This window comes from Rhagoletis pomonella, unplaced genomic scaffold (genome assembly GCF_013731165.1).
Source record: "Rhagoletis pomonella isolate Grant_MI unplaced genomic scaffold, Rhpom_1.0 Rhpom_scaffold_00004, whole genome shotgun sequence".
Classification (NCBI taxonomy): Eukaryota; Metazoa; Arthropoda; class Insecta; order Diptera; family Tephritidae; genus Rhagoletis; species Rhagoletis pomonella.
This window is the reverse complement of record NW_023458558.1, coordinates 45,874,878-45,892,863: the sequence shown is the minus strand read 5'-3', so window position 1 is coordinate 45,892,863 and position 17,986 is coordinate 45,874,878. Positions and strand designations below refer to the sequence as shown.

General features: G+C 34.4%; 2 protein-coding genes across 2 annotated transcripts in view; one reads left to right on the top strand and one right to left on the bottom strand.

Annotated features, from left to right (window-relative positions):
• The window catches only part of LOC118737635 (synapsin), a 113,907-nt gene that overhangs the window by 25,479 nt on the left and 70,442 nt on the right, over positions 1 to 17,986 (bottom strand). The window lies entirely within an intron of this gene.
• Positions 1 to 17,986, top strand: part of LOC118737637 (tissue inhibitor of metalloproteinase) — a 73,024-nt gene that overhangs the window by 3,135 nt on the left and 51,903 nt on the right. The window lies entirely within an intron of this gene.

Here is a 17,986-nt window from a genome sequence, read left to right as displayed (position 1 = left end):
GAAATAGTAACGTACAATATAGTTTATTTTCGTACACTGCTTTAAAGGGAACAATTTTAAGGCTGGTTTTCACTATGTCATATTTCGTCCTTTATCCATACCCTTACCGATGATATTATGGGCTAAAAACTGACAGACAGCCGATTTTGCAGCACATGTACACACTTAAGACACATTCTATTTGAAATCAGTAGCAGTGGCCTCTCGACATATTAAAGTTGGGGGAGCAATGTTATTGTTGCAAAAGTACTGAACTTTTTGATTAAACATCGTAATACTTGCCATGGATAAAAGAAATTAAACAATACGATGATATTAAATTTGTAAACAATGAAAAACAATTTCTGAATATCATGCGGAAACTGATTTCCAAATGCCCATAATAAAACATTTAAAGAAGCGCATAAATCTCAATTGTTGACCTATTCATTCATAGAGTAGATTTATACGGTTCTTGTATCATTGATAAATCTATACCCTGATTCATGCAATACTACACTCTACCCAACACAGCTACTGTGCATAAATTAAACCATTCAACAGTCTTTAAATGATATTTCGTTGATACTTAATAAATCTTCGCGTGAAGTGTAATGCGAAGCACGTGTTTACCACAAACGAATCGAGCGAAGGAATGACGCGATTATAGAATTAATTGATGAATGAAGCGATGCGGTGATGGGAAGATCAATTTGGTGAATGGCTGAAGAATAAGGGTAATTTCAAATGATGTGGAGCATCATAAATAAATTTAAACTGTGATAAATCAAAGGCAAATTTTTAGAATTTCAGCAATGAGCTTGGCTTTAATGTCTGTGAATGACGACAACACACAGCCTAGCGTCAACATACATACGTATTGGGCTTAACTTCGAGTTTTAATATATGGTTCATTCCACGGTGACGGGTGTGACATTTCAACTCACATTTTAAGAATTAAGCCTTAAACTTTAATATGAAATTTTTTGAAACGAGTATTTTCTAATAGGTCTCCGAGATATACACAATGCCCTATCTCACTTCAAAATGTACTGAAAATGTGCTGATATAGGGCGTTTTTGAATCGGCAGCTGAAATAGGGCGTTTTTGAAACGAATTCCGAAATAGGGCGTTCTTAAACCAAATTCTGAAATAGGACGTTTTTTGAAAAGTTTTTGAGATAGGGCATTTTAGAACTGGCTGCCGATACACGTCGATCTTCCACTCAGCAGTCGATATGTACCTCTGAAAAAAAACACCCGATACATACATACATACATACATACATGTAATAACATGTATATCACTGCATACCTTCCATGCCAATCATACCGTCGCCAACGTGCGCAATGATGCGTCAACCAGATATTTAAAGAGCGCCGAGATAATTCTACAGCAGAAAATATAGAGTGTATAAAAGGAAGCAAGCGATAAAAATAAATCAGTGTAGCATGCAAAATCTACTCATAGATTCTTCAATGTAAATATTTAACTAAGTTCTGCGAACTGGCGCGCACGCTGCCTGAGCGATCTAACCGCCAATTGTGCACCGGCTTGCAAATCTCTGCCAGCTGGTACTCATCTTATTATACCAATTAGGGCAAATGTATTTGTTTAAGATACATTCTTTCTTTTATAAATCATATTCTGCCGTCTGCCCTCTAACTAGTCTAGCCGTGGCTTTCTAAACTGGGCAAGAAGCATGCAGCCAATTAATATACTCGTAATTTGCATTCGCACTTGTTAGTCGCGTACGCGTGCGAAAAAAACGTCTACTTATGTGACATACTTACATACTTATACATATATATTTATTTACACACAAATTGACATACAACAACTCCCACAAATAGCAGACTGCAACAATTGCATTTCGTTGTTGTCCTCAATGCAGGTCGTTCATAGTGTCTGTCTGATGTGTTATTGTTGTTGCTGTTTGTTGCGCTCACCGGGCCACTGCCTGTTGTAAATATGTATTCGTATTATGTAAACGACTGAGGTTGTAGCTTAAGTTGTCGTTGTTGCTGTGCGTGGGTCTGTTGATAAGCTTGTGGTTTGCGGTGAGTAGTGTGGCATTTTTTTTTTAATGCCACCACATTGCGTCACCACTTTCGTAACGCCAATGCACTACTTGTAACAATAACAAATGAGTTTTGTGTGTAATGACATCACTCAGATACAATGATGTGGGTATTTCTTGGAAAAGTTACTTGTTGTTTACATACACTAACATATGTATATGCATATGTACAATACATACGTATATATGTTCTTTCGTTTCTCCTATAAATATATTTTTTTTTGCACTGGGTGCTTTAACCTTGAAAAACATATCGTGCGTTTGCTGCAAGAGTGTCATAATTCAAAAAACCAAAAGCTCGAGAAAAACGGCTGTAAAACTGAACAGTTTCGAAACATTTCGAAGATAACGAAATTGGGTAATTTCTTGATACCAAAGGTATGCCACTATTTTCTGTGCAGTCCTCGTTAGTTAGAGAGCTAATTTAATAGGTCGGTATTTTTGAAATCATAAGGGTACTTCGCACAAATTTCTATAATACGTAAAACTTTCGCGTATGTACATTTGAAAATTGTAAGTTACATTTCGTTTAAAAGAAAATAATTAAAACAAAAAAAATGTGAAAAAACGCTCCTTCAAAAAACAAAAAAAAAACTAATTAGGGGCGTTTTCTCAGGTAACCTCTAACTTTAAAGCTCACTTTATATTTAAGGGTTGCATTATAATTTATGATTGTGTCTAAAGTAAAGCATTTTATTATCGGTCCTAAATTGGATAACAGCCAAGAAACATACATACGTCAGAAACAGATAATATAAATGCTTTACTTTAGACATAGCTTTATATATAAAACGAGCTTTTAAGTTAAAGTTTACTTTAGCCAACGGCCCTAAAAAAAGGAAAAACAGTGCGCCTGGGCCACCATACTAAAGTGAAACTTCCTTCGATTCATTTCTAGTTCACTTTATATTGCAGAAATTTCTCTTAAGCTAATTATTTACTTTATCCTTGGTCTTAGTCTTCATATACGTATCCGTAATCGACTTGGTCTTAGTATTCGTATTCATCTCCGTCTTAGCTTTCGTGAGCGTATTCGCCTTCGTAGTTTTATTTAACTTCGTACTGTCTTCGGTTAGCCTTCGCGTTCGTAGTCGTATATGTCTTCGCTTTCGTATTTGTCTTCGCAATCGGTTTCGTATACGTGTTCGCGCTCGTCTTCGTCCTCGTATTCGGACTAGTCATATTCGCCTTCGAACTCGTCTCCATATTCGCCTTCGAACTCGTCTCTATATTCGTGCTCATCTTCATATTCGTCTCTGCATTCGTATTTGCCTAAGTCGTCGAGTTCGTCGACGTAATTATCTTTGCATTCGTGATTTTTTTTTGTCCTCGTGTTCGTGTTCCCCTTTAGTTGGTCTTCATATTCGTTTTCGTATTTGTATTCATATCCGTCTTCATATTGCTGTCAGTCGACATTCCTACTCGCCTTGATCTTCGTATCCATGCTCGTATTCTCGGAGCATTTTCCAACGTTGTCCAAGTTGTCTCCCTTCTCTCGGCAAAAAAACAATACACTTAAACGTTTTTCCTGGATTTATTTTAATCAATGGAGCTCCAGAAACAGAAACAAGTACAAGAAAAAATAAATCAAGTATTAAAATTTCAACCTTGAGACGTTTATTTAGGTGAAAAAATCACAATTTTTTCTTTCTTTATTCAATAATTTTATTGAGCTTGAGGCACGTTTTTAATGAAAATTTTGTGAAAAAAATAACAATAATTTAAATTTTGGCTAGAATTTATAGACGCTATTTCAGAGATCACCGCATCTCCTCATCAGACTTCTTCACTGGCTTTGGACGCCGTGGTCGCTGTATCGAATCCCAGTGAAGAAGTTATATGGCCTTAAATAACAAAAGAAAATATTATTTTTTTCAATAACTTTGGGAAGTTTTCAGATAGAGTGTTCATATTAGAGGCAATGAAAGCTAGCATAAAATACAGAAAATCTGTGAAGTTTCAAGAGTGTGCCACCAAGTAAAAAATGGCAGCCTACAAAATATCTGTCGCAGCTATTTTGCATTTTTTTGAAATGTAACATTTTTTCCATTTGTAAGTGTTTTTTTCGCCATAATGAGCCAATCTAGAATAATAAAACTAGTGTGCCACCAAATGAAAAAATAGTTACATTGATTATAAAATTACGTTGGTTTGCGAAACAAAAATCCCAATTTTACAATTTTTGTTGACACACTCGAAATTCATTCTGAAATTGTTATATACATTAAGAAACTAATTTATAAATATATTCGTAAACAATTCTGTAGAAAAATATTCCACGACAATATTTAATTACTTTTAAATAATATGACTTTTAAGTTAAGCCGTGGGAGTAAACGGGTTAGCTGAATGTGTATGGTGCTACGGGGCGTATACTTTACATACGCGACTACGCTTATATGAGCACAATGTGTTATTTTGACTTTTTTAGTATATCTTTTTTAAGTTTTTATTTAAATACAATTACGCGAAGGAATATTGATCTTTATGCAAACTTGAAGATAGATTATCTAAGATAAGTGTGCCACCATTTGCGACCAAAAATACGTTTTTGTCGAAAAATGTAACAACTCGTTAGATTTGCTCCAGAACACGCTAAATCTAAATAAACGCGCGACGTAATTTTTGACGTTTCTCATTTTCTCAATTTCATGAAGAAATAAAATTTTGGGACGGGACATACAGTAAAGGAAACTATCATCCAAGGCAGTTGTTTACAAGCCAAGCTTACTTAAAACGTTTTAAAATCGTATCAATGACACTTGCGGCCGCCGTGGCTGAGTGGTTAGAGGTGCCGACTACTACTCGGTACCTGGCCTCGAACCCTAATTCGAGCAACATCTAAATTATAACGCGAAAATCCCGCCGTAAATCCGCACTGAGAAACGATGTATTATGTATTAGTGGACTTAAGTCTCACACTGAAGGGGTATGTAATAGGCTTTCGATACTTTCCCCAGTCAAAACAAAAAATCTTTATTTGAGTGAACACATTCAGTCAGTTGTGTATACTATATTTGCCCACATTCTCTGATACAAATTAAAATGCAACTTCAACAAAAACGTGACAGCAACTGTAATTAAGTATCTATAAAAGGAAAAAAAGGTAACAACTTAATAAAGCAAACCAAATTACTGATTTATAAGCGTAACAACAGCAACCGAATTAATTGCTTACCAAAAATGGTAAAACAAATGGCATTGCACAACAACGGGTATTCAGTAAGAGCTTTAACGTAAAAATTTACGAATCACTCAGGGTGATGCACAAATCTACGCGCGCTCTGCGCAGGCAAGCGCACAGATGCACAATTGCATCTATGTAAATGTTAGCGAGACAAACATCGAAGTTAATACAGTGTGTACTATGTATATGCTAAGATATATATCTAGTCATCTGTCAGCTTGTGCTGCAAAGCGCCACTGCCGCTAAGCAGTATTTATTTATTAGTGGCGTTAGCTGGCGACACAGCGCGTAGCTGCACACCGCGACGCGCGCCTATCCGCAATATATGAATGTAAGTATCTAGCTAGTAAATAATTGTAATCGAAATTTATTACTCACGCGCAAATGAGAGCGAGTTGTAGATTTTGACGTTGCACATAATTTTATAAATAAATTCATGTTTCTATGTATGCATGTATATTAGACCACGTACAAAAAAAAAAAATCTGCAGGGAGACTATAATAGGACTTAGATCTTAGTATTTGGTATAGTAATGATCCACCATGAGTCTCTCCTCTCTAGGAGAATTGTAAGAGGTCGCGTACTGAGCCTTTAGTTTCCCCATAGGGATTACACGTAAGAAAATGAGTGCTTTTCTTTTGAGGTCAATACAATTTTCCAGGATCAATTAAAACGCTTGAAACTGTAAGCATGCATTGATTACATGTCATTTAAGTATTTGCAGGCTCAGATTATGTAAACTATCCTTTTATCCTCTTTAAGTCAAATCTAGTATATTCCAAATTTTTTTATTTTGGAATTATAGGATCTGAGTATGAATAATACTTAAATGGCATGTAATCAATGTATTCTTACAGTTTCAAACGTTTACATTGATCCTAAAAAAATATATTGATCTCAGAAGGTAAGAAGTCATTTTCTTACGTGTAATTTGTATGGAAAAATTAAATGCTCGACGCGCAAACGCTTACAATTGTTCTAGAGAAGAGATATTCGTGGTGAATCCTTACTACACCGACTACTAAAATTTTAGAGAAGACCCTATTTTGAGATTTCAAACAAATAATTCGATGGGCACCCTAATGTATATGGGTAATTTCCATACAAAGTGGACATGACAAGTATTTTTTGAATTTCAAAACGGACTTGAGATTCGTGTTCAGCGACCCCAAAAATATATATAAGAGACTAGGTTTGGTCAAAGGAACCTTTCATCGATTTTTTTTTGTGGACCTGTGTTATCGAATAACCTGAGCGGGACAAATATTTGTTTACGGAGTAGCTAATATACATATATCAAAGAAATACCATTCGCAAAAGAAAACAAAATGGCTTACAATAATAAAAAAAAAATAGTTCTGTTAGTGGCTTATTATTTGAATCGTATAATGCTGCTTTGTGATTTTTCGTGTTTACCACTATAAAGAAATTTAAAAAGGCGGGACAAAAAAATTGCACTTTGTTTGGAAATGACCCATATAGAAACAACTGCGCGCGTTTTGCTTTGCGCTGATGTGCTGCAATGCTGACGCTTTTATAGCATATGTATTGGGGATGTTAATTTTTTTTTGATTTTTGCGAACCCGGGATTTTCGGGACATCGTTCATACAGTCCCGGTATCCCGGGATGAGTCCCGGCATTTAGATATTCATTATTTTCCAACAAATTAACATGAAGAAATTGCATCAGTATAGTTTGAGAAGCTGTCCTACCATATAATAAATAATAAATAAATGGGTTTGAAACTTATTTTATTATTTAACTTGAAAAAAATTGCATTAGTAACAAAACAAAAGACAGTAATTAAATTTATACGCACTTAACAATACTTTAGCGTTGACATATCTGATAAAGTAACTTAAGGCATGTGAATTAAAATATTTCCAGAAATCAACGGTATTTTGTAACTGCATGAAACTTGTACTTTATCCTTCTGTTATTTATAGGGCTATACTTAAAAAATTGCGTAACTAGAATTTTTCTAAAAATTCTGAGTAAATAGATTGAAACTAAAACAATTTAAAACACACCAAGCAATCAATATACTCACGTAACCTTGGGCCAAATATAATAAAACTGCGCTTTTAGTTTTAGATTTTTGTTTTTGTTAGAACTTTATAATTTCAAAGATATGATAAATTCTAAAAATTATTTATAAAATTCAGTGCAATGTAGAATAAAAATGGGTACCAAATTAAATAAAAATTTCTGTAGGATTTAAAAAAAAACTTAAGTTTTTTGCGTTCACAAGGACTTGAAAATGCATTTTTAATAAATTTTATTTTTTTATAAAGTTAGAATGACTGTATTCGATGACGTTGTCGAGTTTATATTAGTCCTTAACATATACGTTTTTCAAAATAAATATTGCAACATTTCAAGGATATTCGAAGATAAAATTTTTAAGGACATTTTCAATAACTTAAGCACCAAAAAATGTAATCCCTTCTTACTCTATTTTTTAAACCATTTTCTGAATTACTCATATTATTCAGTTTTCAAAGTCCTTTTAAAAAATCCTGACGTCAGTGAGAAAAACTAAAAACGTAATTTTACTGCATATATTTGGCCCATGGCTTCACGAATAAATTGATTTTTCTGTGTGTAAAATTGCGTGTCGCACAGTGTTATGTGTATGTATTATTAGCTAGACATTTATAAAAAAAAAAATATTAAATATTAAATAAACAAAAGAAATGTAGTAAAAACTGGTCAAAATAAGGCGTTTTCTATTACTGTCACCTCTGCGTTTCTATAACTGTCTTGGCAAATAAGCCCGGGATTTTTGGCACTTAAAAAATGCCCAGATGCCGGGACTAACATCCCTAATATGTATGTATTATCGCTGCGGCAGCATCACCCACATTTCGTGTAGCGCATTTATTTTGTATTGTTTTTTTTTTTGGTTTTCTTAATCTACAGTTTTAATACTGACAAATGTATATTGTAGATATTTATTTGCGCATAAATACGTTTGTATATAAAAATATGTGTCTATTGAGTTAGTGGCATGCTGCCGTTTCTTCTTGTGTGCGCTAAAGCAGTGCGCGCCTCCTCAAGATGCTGCGAGCGGCATTTCATTGTCGATCAATGTGCAGAGATAAGTCACCAACGCGCACCGCTTGCTTGCGCTTGAGCGGTGGTGGGTGAGGAGTTGAGTGACGCGCGTGATAGAAAATAAATTTATGCACTGGCGGCGCGAATTTGCTCCAGATAAGAGGCCCCCAAAAAAAAATTAACAAAATTTATCACAAATTTGCCGGTGTTGTGCTTTGTCATAAGCCGCACGACTTTTGAGCACCCGATCATCTGTTGCCTACTCAAGCGCATCAAAACTGCATTGCGCTCACACATGTTTTACGTTTGATCAGTGATCTTTGCACGTCGCATATATGCACTCACTCAGTTATAGCGCTCAACAAGAAGATCACTCTCTATCACGCGCTGATAAAGTCACTCAAACCTTTGAGCGCAGATAGAGCGCATAGAGTGCAGCGTACAGTGATGCCAGACATTCGCTGTTAAAATCCCACGAAAATGGGGAAAAAATCCCTCAATTACCCACATCTTGAAAATTTATCCCACAAAATTCCCAACGAATTTAAACATATACATGTTTCAGTAGTAAAGAAGTAAAATTCATATAAAATAATAATAATAGTTTGGCACTTACACTTACGTGCTTTTCCTCCAATTTGTGGCGGTCCCCTTGATGTTGTCACACAAAGGGGAGGGACCTACAGTTTTACGCCGAATCCGAATGGCGAGTGTATTTTTATGAGAAGCTGTTTTTCATGGCAGGAATACACTGGGGGGTTTGCCATTGCCTGCCCAGGGCCGACCGCTGTTAAGAAAAAACCCCTTTTTCTGCATTTTTTTCACTCATTCATCTTTTCACTTTCATTTTTTTGCTCACTCACTAAGGGCCTAAACGAATTTTTTGGTGACTTTAAAATTGAAGCACATTCATGTGCTATTTAACATTTCATCAAATAATTTGTTCCGCTTTTTACATGAAACACCAGTTACAACTGAATAGATTCTTTCTTACTCAGCGCTTGAATTGGTTAATGTAAGAAAATCTTCGAAATTGTCCTTATACTATTTAACAATTATATACCATTTCACTCCACATCACATCTTCTGAACGATTAATTACGTAAGAATGTCGAATATTCTTGAATTTTGATCAGTTATGCAACAATAACTGCGTCAAAAGAAAATCCCTTATTTATATGAAATGTCCCTTTTTTCCCTTTTAATAATTTTTGATGCAAAATATCCCTCAAATAGGGAAATTACCCACAATCTGGCATCACTGGTAGCGTACGCGTTTAGTTGCTCAGTGCAGAGCACTTTGCTTTCGAATGTTTTGGGTGTTTTTGCCGGTTGAGTGTTTGTTGGAGAGGGGCGCGCGTTTGGCACTCAAGAGATTCTTGATGTTTCTTGAATTTCGCTTGCCTTTTTCCTAATTTGATTTTTAAGCAACGAAACGGTACGTTTTCGGTTTTAGTTGAAATTGGCATACAAAACGTAAAGCAACGTTTCGTATTGTGAAGCGGCCGTGAAATTAGCCAACTAAAGTTTGTAGAAGTCGACATTTCGCACGCGAAAATTTTAAATGTTACAAAGAAAATGATAACACGCGAAAGAGTTGCTTAGTTAATTTCCGAAGCTTCTCACTATATTGCCAAGGAAAGTGTCAGTGTGAGATTTAGCAAATTTACAGTTAAGTGTAAGGTGCGCAAAAATCGGGCAAATACTAAAAACGCACAAATTATTGACATAAAAAAAACAAAAATAAAAAAGTGAAAGTGAATGCATTTTCATAAGATTTTTTTTTTAATTTGGCTTGCAGTTGAGAATAAAACTGTGTTACAGTGCATAGTAAATAGTAGCAACGAAGAGGTAAGTAGACTAATTAATGTGGTGGTTCTTGGTGCAAATATTTTCTGCTAGAGAATTTTCTAGGAAAATCAAATTTATTTTTGCTTTTGTATGTAATTTATTTAAGTTTTTTTTTTATGTCGAAACTTTATTGCTGTAATAATTTTGCATTTATTATTCGAATTTCTTGACGCTGTTTATTTATGTATGTGCTTGTGTTTTGGCCACTATATACGTACATATTTATGTACATATAGATTGGTCGACAAAAATTTCCGGCATTCCCATTGCCCCAAACGAGTGCATGTACACAGCTCTATACTATTTATAGTCAACTGTTGCTTTTAGTCGCAGTAGCCCTCTATGACACATGCATACATACATTACGGTGGTCACCCCAAGGATTTTTCTATATGGAAAAAAAGAATACCCGTATATTTTTTTGTTTTATTAAAAACTAGCAAATACTCGGCGTGATTCCTTGTATTGTAATATTTCATTTATTTTATCAATTTAAATAAATAAAATTTTTGAAACAGATGGCAAGCCTCCTAAAAAATATTTTCGGAAGTAAGCTTTCCTAAACCTCTTATGTTTGATACCCATATTGCAATATTTAATTTATCTTATCAATTAAATTAAATTGATATTCAAAAATGTGGCAACCTCCACAAAAAATGATTTTCAGTCGTAAGCTTTCTTAAACCTATTTCCTTTGATAGCCATATTGCAATATTTCCCTTATGTTATCAATTTACTTAAACTGCGTTTTTCTCACAGGTGGCAACTCTATAATTTTGTTCAATCTATATTTTAAGTTAGGCCTCTAGCAATACACCAGTGAAGACTGCATCCAATTATATGCATTCGTTTTCGAGTGATGCGCGAACAAACATATAGACAAACAGACAGACAAAAATTCTAAAAATTGTTGATTTTGCTTCTACTTTTCCTAAGTCTGTTCTAAATAAAATTTATTTATAAAACAAAAAATACGGGTATACTTTTATCATTTAGAAAAATGCTAGCGCTGAGAGCTTCACTTTTTAAACTTTTTTTCAACGCACCCTAGCGAGCATACATATAAAGATATGTACATATTTACATGCGCGATGAGCTATAGTGTAGGCATTTTTTATTGCGACAAAATTTTTTGCATTGAATTCTTTTAGCCAACCAGTCCATCTGTCGCTTTACGGCACACTTTTTAAACATTTTTAATGTGTAAATATGTACATAAGTATGTATGTACGCTTTCATTTTTTGCTTTCGCTCGCTATTTAATTTTGGTATACGTTTTGATTTTTTTGGGAGCAATTTCCTCTACATTGCTTGGGTAACACTTGCGGTGAGCTTTTGCAAGAGACAGTATTTCATTGGTTTTTATACAGATTTTTCTTGTGGCTACATTTTCTATTCTATTGGTTCTTTTATTCAGTTGGGTTTTTGTTTTTTTCTTTTTTTGTAGCTTGCGGTCGCGTCTCAGATTTTATTGTCAACACTTTGTAAACAAATGAATTTTCTTTCGTTGCCTTCAGTGCGATTTGTTTTACGCTGTGGGCGGATTAATATTTTTATTTCAAACTGCTTTACGACGCTCACCGCTTTGACTAATTTCTTTAAAAATATTTTTTTATTATATCAACGAATTGTTTCCATTTTTTTGTTTAAAGCGTTTTTCTTCTATTTATATATGTGTATGTGCATGTACATATGTATATGTGCATGTGCATTAGGGTGCCTTCTTCTTCTAATGCGACGCTGTAACCGCCTAAGCGATTTTGACCGAGTTCAACAAAGCACGCCAGTCGTTTCTTTTCTGTTCCAACTGGCGCCAATTGGAAACGCCAAGTGAAGCCAAGTCCTTCACCACCTGGTCTTTCCATCTCAGTGGGGTCCTTCCTCTTCCTCTGCTACCACCAGCGGGTTCCGAGTTGAATACTTTCTGAGCTGGAGCGTCGCTGTCCATTCGAACGACATGGCCAAGCCAGCGGAGTCGCTGTATTTTAATTAGCTGCACTATGTCCATGTCGTTGTAAAGCTCATACAGCTCATCGTTCCATCGTCTGATTTACTCGCCGTCGCCTACGCGTAAAGGCCCGTAAATCTTCCGCAAAATCTTTCTCTCGAATACTCCAATAGCCGGCTCATCGCATGTGGTCATTGTCCATGCTTCTGCGCCATATACCAGCACGAGCATGATGAGTGACTTATAGAGCATGGTTTTCGTACGTCGAGAGAGGACTTTACTCCTGAATGGCCCACTCGGTCCAAAGTAGCACTTGTTGGCAAGAGTGATTCCGCGATGGATTTCCATGCTGACATTATTATCGGGCCTTTAATAGCCACCCTAATGTACATACATTTACATACCGTCTTATTTAGATTTATTTTCGGATTTTTTTTTCATCGTAAGTATTTCACGGCCAACAGGTGTCTGGCTTTACTTACATGCTTACATAATATTCATACCTACATATTTAAATACATATGAATGTATTACACCATGCGACAGTATAATTTACACAAAAAATGATCAATATACTCGCGAAACGAGAGATCAAATATAGTAAAATTGCGGTTTAGTTTTACTCCTTGCCTCAGATTTTTTTAAGGACTTTGAAATTTCAAAGATATGATTAATTAAAAATATTATTTAAAAATTTCCGGGCAATATGGAATAACAATATTGGAAAAGATCAACTTTTTTGGGACAGAAGGCCCTTTGGATATTGAAAATGTGTTTTTGAGATTTTATCCTTGAATACCCTTGAAAATTTCCAATATTTATTTTTGAAAAAATTATACGAGAAGGAGCAATATATAGACGGCTAAATCTTTGAATTTCGTCCTTTTAACTTTATTAGTTTACGACGAAAAGATCTATTGCAATATTCTTAATACATTTTCGTCTTTGTGAACCAAAAAATTTAATTGCTTCTAGTTTTAAAGACCGTTTGCTTTCATTTGGTACGCATATTATTATTCTAAGTTGCACTGAATTTTTAAAATAAATTTTTGAAAAAAAAAACGTTCTCTGAAACTCAAGGTCCTTTAAAAAAAATCCTGACGTTAGAGAGAAAAAATAAATACGCCGTTTTCCTATATTCGTCCTCAAGTTTCGTAAATATGTATGTATGTATTTATAGTGATTGCTTCGTGTGTTTCGAAATATTTTGATTTTTGTCACAAGGTGTAATCAATGATTCCCTGCATGTTGCTCATACGCTGCGTTACTCCCCGCTTAACATTGACCAGTCCATATTTAAATAAGTATTTCAATGAAATACTTGACTATAACTGCTTTAAATTATGAAAAGTATTAAAATATTAAAAAGCAACTAACTAGCACGTAATGGTTGCTAAATGCATAAAGAAAATAAAATATTGTGGCACATATTTTTCCCAGGCACTCGGCCGAGTCTCCTCCAATTTTTGAGGGGGTTTGCCATTGCTCTGACCAGGGAACGAACCTACTACCTAGTAGTAGTACACACCTCTTACCACTCGGCTACAGCGGCTGTCAAATACGAAATACATATCGTAGAGACTAAAGGTGGCCACACTAACCGACTCGAAAGCAGAAAATAGTCAAAGAATCAAAGAACAAAGTTCTCATACAATGAAACTATGTACATATTTAGTTCATAGTTAATTCTCTTTTTACTCGTAAAATAAAAATTTCTAAAATAAATGTATTTTTTTATTAATTTTCGGTTTTTGTGTTTTCCTATTTCTATTGCTTTGTCTAGCCTATTTCGTTATTATATTTTGCCTTTTTTATAGGTCTTTAGGTCCTAAAAATCCGTTCCCTGATTATAACCCTATTAAAGAAAGACGTGTCTAACATATAGTACTGAACATTCACAAAAAGACGTTCTACAGTTTCTTCCCTTTCCTTTTAGTTATAGCTGTTGTATGCCAGTCCCATTCTAGCAGTTAGGTATTCAAAACCCAGTGTCCGCACAACTTCTTCCTGTCTCCTCTATGTGTTTTAGAAGTAAGTTTTAAGTAATTAATTGTTAGGTCACATAAACTGAGTTGAAGGGCCTTCCACCTGCGATTATACATGTTTAGATCAGAGGTTTTAGAACTTCTTTTTCCATTAAAGTTCTTCCAGGCTGGCTAGCAATCGATTTCGTTACTAAGAACCCATTTCTCCTAGTGCTCTTTAAAGCACCGCATGCCCTCTCTTGCCTACCTTGCAAATGCAAACTACTTTAGAACTTTGCCAAGTAGGCGGACTCGGAGATTTGAAGGGAGAGAAGCTGTTAATTTTCCATTCAATCTTCTCTCGCGTGATAATTTCGTTAACGACATTGGTTCGCCGCGTTGCCATCTACCACTGAGACCTGATTTAGGTGACAGCCTGAAAAATGGATACGACGATGAAGTTCTAATGTAAATGGTGATTCAATTATCTGGAAAGCAATAAAATGGCTTTCAAATATCCCGGCAATGTTGAATCTCTTACAAAATTGCTTCCTGTAAATGCTGCTTTAGGCTTGTGGGCTTTGAAGATCAAATTTTTCGTACATAAATTTTTTATGTTTATGTTGTGTTAAGTGTTATATATAAATTACAAAAAATACTTGAGAAGACTTTAAATCTCGCCCATTTCTTTTTAATACCCGTATAAATAGACGTCATCCTGTGCTGTTGTTGCTTTTCTCTACTTCGCCAAATTCTAATAATTTCGTTATCATTTTACCATAAAATTTTCCACCTTTTTATTATCTGTTATCTGGATGATTTTTTGTGTTATCTAAGGCGTCACAAAATGAATATATGAATGTTTTATTTATTTTATGAAATGTTTGCAAAATGCTTATTTTATTTTACAATCTAAAGCAGTATATTTTGTTTATTTGTAAATTCAATTAGGTAAATAGCACACATGTTTTTTTAAAGCTAGTGTTAAAATACATATATACATATTTACTAACAATTATGTACACAGGTGATCGAATGTAATACGCTTTACATATGTATGTTTGCTCATCAGAATACTTAATTGTGGGGCTTCTGTAGCGCGATAATCGAAGTTCTCTGAATTGATGACTAGCTGCTCATTTCTGAGAAAACCAATAGAACAAAAATAATGGGTAGGTTCAGAAGGCGCAGAGGTTGAGCGCAACCGTTGCTAAAAAAATCAGTGATCATAATGCGCCTTCTGAACGGCTTGATACATTAGCTGTCAAATTCAAAACACACAACATGTTGTCTCAAATGATCATGAAAATATTACGATTATCTAACACGCAACTGTTCAGTTGATCAGAAGTGCAAAACAACGCGTTCAGAAGGTGCAATCGCAACAGTTACTGAGCTGTGCGCCTTCTGAACGTGCCCGTTGTTACCAATTTTTAAGAACATGAACATGAACAAGAAATGTCGTAACCAAACGACATGTTGTTTTAGCCCATTTTCGAATGATTAGGTTAATAATATAGTGTGACTGTTATTTTCTTTTAATTTTCAATTCACTTTCCAGTGCAGTGCGATGATGGCTGAAATAATATCTAATTTTCACAGTCTGGCCTGTTAAATTGTTGGTTGTACATTAGACCGTACCACCTTACAAGCAAACAAAAAAAAAAAGCTGTGGTGGTTATGTACGTAGAGCAGGTCACTTGAGGTCAATTAACTTGGGAACAAAAAAATTATCAAAATTATTTAAGCTCCCAGTGTAAATGCCGACGATATGGTGAAAACTGCAAAAAACCGACCTCTCGAAATTGCGAGACTAGGCGCCACAAATAGCACCAAAATAAAATTTTAAGGTTAGAATTAATTTGTAAGTTGTGTCAATCATAGACAACTAAGAAACAGCTTTTTGTTAAGATGAGACAGAAGAGAGCTATATGAAGAGAAAAAATTGATTCGGCAATATAAAAAAGATCAGTACTTTAATAAGTTCACTCAGTGTTCGCTGCAAGATTTTGGAAGTCGTGGGTTCGAATACCATTGCCAGGAATTTTTTTCCATCTTTTATTCTTTTAAAAGTTATTTGAATTTTTTTATGCAATTATAGATGGTGTGACCTTTTTAAACAAAATTAAACTCCAAAAAATTTGATTAACTTGAAATACCATAAACAAAAAAGAGAATAAAATAAAGTTTAATAAAATAAAATAAAATAAAATAATGTTTATATTAAAAAAAAATAATAATAATACATTTAAAAAATATTGTTTGGAATCGCATGGAGTTGGAATCGCAATTGCGTTTACTACTATAACAACAAAAGAAAACTTAGAACCCTGTTTTACATTTTTAAAATCGCGTTCTCCTCATTTTAAAGTTAAAACTCTGTTTTTGCCATAACATGCATTTAAGTTTACTATGAAAAAGTTAAAATCGTGTTTACAATAAAACACAATCTTAACCGTTAAAACCTTTTTTTTAGCTTCTCTATGACTATGGACCTTTGGTTTTGGTTGTTTGCGTTGAATTCAGTCGTCTGTTTAGAAGAATTTCCAAACTTAAATTGATTGATTTGGCATGCCTACATAATAATCGATTCTTTGATACAATCAGCGCAATAATTAAACATTTACTCTATATTATATCTTTAAAAATTGTATAACATTTTCTGTACAAGTCTTCTCCTGGTAATAATATCTAGTCATGCAGCGTTTCACACCCCACAGCAATTACGGGTATCTTATTAGGTAAAATTCATAAATGACAGCGTGCTTGTAACTTTATCTAACTGAAGGTATTCAAATTATACAAAAATGCCTCCGCCGAAAAATTCCAATTATGTAGTCCCTCCCCATCAAGACTTCAAATAGACATCAATTCAAATGACTTCGGCACAAAAGATGCAGATGCTTTCACACTTGACTATGCTCATTCTTATATGTACTTACAATAATATTCTGGAAAATTCGTGAACTCATAGAACTGAATTGGCGGAAAAGTAGAAAAGAAGCATGAAAGAACAAAAGAACAATAGCAGAATTAAAGTGGAATTCAATTGAGACACTTCGAATGCGGATGAGTGCAGGTTAATGAATAATCACAGAAATGTGAATCGATATAAATTCATATCTACAGACATACATACTTAATAGGTATGTGGCAGCAATAAGGTTCGAGGGAGGGAAAGACGAGCAGATATGGTACGCTTTGGTTATTATTGTTTGTTGTTTTTTTTTGTACGGGCATATTCTCGTAGGCAAGAACATAGCGACGGTACTTTGGAAAAACCTCGTATCTCGAAACACTCTCAAACAACACTCTCTAAAAAAAACTCTCCATTAATTAGAGGAATTCATTTTTATTATTATTTTTTTACTGAATACTAAAGATTAAGTACTAAGGTTCACAATTAACGACTTAATGTTATTTACGCACTTAGGGCTGTTTTCTGAAGTAACCTTAAACTGTAAAGCTCACTTTTTATATAACGGTTAGATTAAAAATAAAGCCATGTCTAAAGTTAAGCATTTCTATTATCGGTTTTTGACATATGTATGCTTCTTGGAAGTAAACCAATTTTAAACCGAAAATAGAATACTTTACTTTAGACACAATCATACATTTCAATGCAACCTTTAATTTTAAAGTGAGCTTTAAAGTTACAGATTACTTCAGAAAACGGCCCTTAGTCGATAAAATTTCATGCGGGGAGTTGGCATGTAGAGAGTATTCGCTTAGAAAAACTGAAGACTCCGGTTCGGATCGCATCTGGGGCAAAATTTTATTTTTATTTTTTAAAAGCTACCAGTCGCTTTCATACCCGATCGGATATATAGGGGAATAATTAGTCTCTTTATAAGAAATGCTCGAACAGTTCTTTCCATATAAAAAGATCAAAAGTGGTGTTAGTCGCATGTTTTTTTT